General features: G+C 33.2%; 1 protein-coding gene across 1 annotated transcript in view; it reads right to left on the bottom strand.

Annotated features, from left to right (window-relative positions):
* The window catches only part of LOC106881821 (nonsense-mediated mRNA decay factor SMG5), a 109646-nt gene that overhangs the window by 37404 nt on the left and 66646 nt on the right, over nt 1–5596 (bottom strand). The gene's annotated exons all lie outside the window — the stretch shown is intronic.

Below are 5596 nucleotides of genomic sequence, written 5' to 3'. Positions count from 1 at the left end.
AAAAGAAAAAAAACAGAATCTTTCACTGATACAAAAACTACAAAAGATAGAAATAGTAAGTTGATGCTGCAATATATAAAATGACCATTAAAAAAAAGGAGGGGGGGAGTAAAATAAAGATTATAAAAAAAAAAAAAAAGCAGCCACACAATATTTGCCATTAAGTAGTCATCTCCAAATTAATTCATTCAACAATTCTGTATTTGGTTGTCTCAAGTATTTCTCATGAGTATTTATAGCCATTTCCCGAAATTACACTTTTAAACCTAAATATAGGTCTTGCCTCATTCAGTTCTCAAAGAGAATTCTTGAGGAAATCATTCTATTTTATCTACATCACACCTTCTTGGTCTATTTCTATTCTCACGATGATCTCATACCAGATAATGGCACTTCAGAAAATTGCCACCCAAATCTTTCTTTCCAAACTAGTATTAAATGTCGAGTAGCTAGTAATAATCACGTCTCACTTAAAACTACATTTACGTTATTTTAATTAAAAAGCACACTCGTTACATTATAGTGTTTCAGAGGTTCAAGTTTCATTATATACTGCTAAAAATATGAGAACCCTTGGGTCACTGTAATAAAATATTAAGCTAGACTAAAACCCTCTCCAACCTTCTTGATAGCTTGTTTTTATTATGACCTACAAAAGTATAGATTTGTGGTAAAGAAGTTTATTTCATAACTATGAGGTTTTGAATTCAGCCTTATTGAGCAGTACCTTGAGCAAAATATCTTGGGCCAACCAATGTCTTATGAACGAATTTGGTAGACAGAAACTGTATTCAACCCAGGTTTGGTCATATAGGCACAGTCATAGCGGTATGGTGAAGACGTTTGTTTCTTGACCACATGGTTTCAGGTTCAGTCCCACTGCGTGATATCTAGAGCAATGTGTCTTCTACTATAGCCCGAGGCCAACAAGAGCCTTGGAAGTGAATTTGGTAGACAGAAACTGAAAGACGTGTGTGTGTGTGTGTGTGTGTGCGCGTGCATACATATGTATGTGTGAGTGTGTGTGTTTATGTTTCCCTGTCTTGACAACTTGTGATATTTATAAATTTTTATGAGGTTTCATATTTAGATGCTTTTATTAAATTCATTCAGTTGGTAAACATAAATAATTCTTGGAATTAAATGGTTTTGATTTACTGTCAGTTGACTTTTGGACAAGCCTGTTTATATATATATATATATATATATATATATATATATATATATATATATATATATATATATATATATATACACACACACACACACATATATAAACAAGGAGATTTTCTCCCCATCACTAAAATAAAATAGGATAGACCAATCTGTGATAGAAGGAATCCTAGCCACCATTCGCTGTGATTTCACTGAAGAATGATGGTGGTCATCTCATCTACCTTTTCATAGAACCAATGGCCTGAGGAATGTGAAGAGCCAAGTGCACACATGCACATAAGCATAATAAAAAGTTTCACAAATTTACTGTTTTATTCTGCTCCAATATATATATATATGACAACCATCCATCTACCAAATCCACTAACAAAGCTTTAGCCTGCCCAGGGCCATAGTTGTCAAAACTGTTGCCCATTTGGCTGGGAAGCAAACATCTCAACTACACACAGTTATGCTTGTGCCTGGAAAATCTTAGACGAAAATAGCAAATTAACAATGTTTAAAGGATAGAAACAAAACATGTTTACTTAAAAGATTAATTCCCAAGAACATCACTGAATCAATAGGAATCAATTATGGTGTATCATTTTGTTATAAGAAGCTTATTAGCACAGACCTCATGATGCTAATGGATGATGAGTGTTAGATGAAAAAGTAATATACATTGTTAGTAGAGGCTAATCATAGATCAGTGGTTCTCAACCAGGGTCCACATGACCTTTGAGGATCCATATAAGATCTTGTTGTCAAAAATTATGTGTATTAAATTGATTACACTTCCACAATGCACAAAATATTGTAACAATTTTTTTATACAATTCTGATTCTCTTTTACTCTTTTACTTGTTTCAGTCATTTGACTGCGGCCATGCTGGAGCACCGCTTTTAGTCAAGCAAATCGACCCCAGGACTTATTCTTTGGAAGCCTAGTACTTATTCTATCGGTCACTTTTTGCCGAACCGCTAAGTTACGGGGACATAAACACACCAGCATCGGTTGTCAAGCGATGTTGGGGGGGACAAACACAGACACACAAACACGCACATACACACACACACATATATATATATATATATATATATATATATATACACGACGGGCTTCTTTCAGTTTCCGTCTACCAAATCCACTCACAAGGCTTTGGTCGGCCCGAGGCTATAGTAGAAGAGACTTGCTCAAGGTGCCACACAGTGGGACTGAACCCGGAACCATGTGGTTGGTAAGCAAGCTACTTTCCACACAGCCACTCCTAAAATATTTTTTAAATATTGAATGGCTATTGGGATCCACCTGAGTAAAATAGAAATCAAAAGGGTTCAAGGACAAAATGTGGTTGAAATCCACTGCCATAGATGATGAAGACTGGAAATTACAAGTAGTAGTAAAATCAGATCTTAGCATAATGGTCTTCACAGAGGAGACGATGAAAGACCAAAACCGTTGACAATGTTCTGTGCAGCAGACCAATTGAAAACATTAGCATAGAATGAAAACAAAGACACTAAAATTATGACAACAATAGTAGTGGGATGAAGGAAGAGGTGAGGGGAGAATAGGTGAAAGACAAGAAGCATTATTGTATATATGTGGAGTGGGTAACATCATTAAGAAGTGATGTATGATATGAAGTGGTTGTTCTTTGGTGTTGTTTCTATGTACATAGTGTGGTGCGTTATGATTTGTAGGGTAGAACTGTTAGTTTTAATCTTGTGAAGTAAAGATTTTATTTTGTGTTATTAGTGGGGGTTTTTATTGTACTGAAGTTGATGTTAAGATAGGTTAAAAGAATACTGTAGTGGTTGAGTGGAGAGATTTAAAAGCCATGTTTTGTGGTGAAAAGAAATACATGAACGTTTGTAAGCACTCGTACAAAAAAAAAAAAAAGTATTTTCTAAAAGTAAATTGATAATGATATTCAAAAACAATGTCCTATAAACAAAGTCTGCAGTAAGTGGTGAGAAATAAATAAATTGATTGAATGAATGCAAAATTAAACAAAATTAAAATTCCAAAACAAATTCCTTTTATAAAAGGACAAAAAAAAATAAATAATATTTGTAATTAGAAGAGAATATTTGTAATTTTTAATTTTTGCTGCTTAAATTTCTGAGATGCCAGCAACACAAATTAAATAAATGATTAACGAAAAACCAGCTACAACCGCTAAGTCTTTGAGAACAATAATAAGTCATTTCCACCACTTAGAATACTTGTAGTGTTTTCTAGTTTTCAAGTGGCCTTACAAATTACATTACACAAATATCTTCAGATCTCCTCAGTTTGTTGAGTACCAAAAATCTGGCTAATGTCTAGGAACATTAACCCAGTTTCATGAGACGCAGAGAAGAAAAAATACTAATAAATGAAGGAATAAATAAAGAGAAACATGAATGCAAAAATAATGTTTAAGTCTGCTTCACAAATTTGGAGATCAGCAATGCTAATGAAAATGATTTATAGCTTACAATATAATATCCATAATACATCTTGTTAATAAAATTACTCTTTTTTCTTCTTCTTTTTTTTTTACTCCAATTAGAAATTAATTAACTGTATTTGTGAAATAATGCTTTAAGTATTTCTTAAATAATGCATCACTATTAAGTAACTTCAAGTAGTTACTTGATAGGGATGACAATGATGATGATGATAGGGATGATGATGATGATTATTATTATTATTATTATTATTCTAATGATGAATTATAATTTTCATCTTTTTTTAAAGACATTTCAGTGAATATTCAGGGGAAAAAAAATTATCATGCATTAAAGCATATAATAGTGGTTTCAAATTTTGGCACAAGGCTAGCAAATTTAGGGAGGGGGTAAGTCAAATCAACCCCAGTACTCAACTGGTACTTATTTTATTGACCCCCAAAAGCATGAAATCCAAAGTCAACCTAGGTGAAATTTGAACTCATGATGTAAAACCAGATGATATAGTGCCAAATATTTTGCCCAATGTGCTAACAATTCTGCCAGTTCACCACCTTATGGCGGCATATAAATATTGGGACAACCTTTACATACAGGATCAACTTCGCATATAGGATGTTTTAAGGCATATTTTTTTGTGGGGAAAAATAGTGTGTCTTATATGCCATCAAATACAGTAATTGAAAACAAATTCAGCTGAGAAATTTATAAACTAGACTGGTGGACTCGATTAGCCAAGAAATTATCTCAGTACCGGCATTCACTAAGGGAGATTCTAACAATACATTGACAGAGAGGTTTTCAATTTAAACCTGAAAAACATACAGTGCTTTTAAACATTTCCCAAGCCACTTGAGTTTATATTTTAACCTTTTAACTATATAGTTTAATGTTCTTTCAGATAAATGGAAGTGGTTACAGGAAAATTGTAATGAAACTAAGAATAAAGCCGAAGAACTGTGTTATCAGATATATTTCCACAGACACACAAACAAATATAAAAAAAAAAAGTTATCTGCATCTATTTATCATCAGTTCTTATGTAAGAGAATTCCAATTCAATACTGAAAGTGATCGAGTTAAGTAGATAAAGTATTAGAGTATCATCAGCTAAGATCTATAGTTGAAATCTACCGCAGGCATTTTATAGAATCTCTGGACAGAACTCTCATGTCTACATCTCTTTGTTCACCTAGCTACCTAGCTATTGGCAATAGTTATCAAAACATTCAAGAAATATTAGCTGCAATAGGCAAACATCCTCACAGGTACGGCTGTTTGGATAAGGCAGTTGCTTCACAACCACAGGGGTTCCAGTTTGAATACATTGTGTGATACCTCGAGCAAGAATTTTCAACTGTAGCCTTGCATTGGCCAATACCTTCAAAGAGGAATTTAATAGATGGATACAGAGTAGAAGTACATCGTTTGCATGTGTGTGTGTGTATGTATTTTTCCATATTTACATTTATCTGAATAATCCAATAAGTTTGAAACTTTATTTCAAATACATAACTTAGTAATTTGGTAAGTAGACATTGATAAAAAAAAGGGGGGGGGGTCTGTTATGATCAACTAGAACACTGAAAGAAAAGCCCTTACATGATCACAGTCCAATGGCTAAAACCTCTAAAAGTGGCATTTTATAGTCTTTGAACAAAACAATTCTACGTTTTTTGCTGACTTGGCAACTGGCAAGTGTTACCAAATGTCGGTCATTATTCCTGATTCCCTTAACAATTTTAGCAATTAGAATTATTGTCATGATGCAGCACTACCATGTTTTTTAATACTCAAAACACATGCACAATTTTTGGGGAGGTTATGGTTTATTCATGTATGTATGTGTATATATATGGGAGAATATACAAAAAATAACAACAGACGAGGACAGGTGGTGTAAATAACAAAACTTTCATTATTGCTTTCCAACAGTGTACAGCATTGATGTTTTCTGGTAATATATGTATTACAGAAATTG

Source organism: Octopus bimaculoides, chromosome 6 (genome assembly GCF_001194135.2).
Source record: "Octopus bimaculoides isolate UCB-OBI-ISO-001 chromosome 6, ASM119413v2, whole genome shotgun sequence".
NCBI classification, from domain to species: domain Eukaryota; kingdom Metazoa; phylum Mollusca; class Cephalopoda; order Octopoda; family Octopodidae; genus Octopus; species Octopus bimaculoides.
This window is presented reverse-complemented; position numbering and strand designations above follow the sequence as displayed.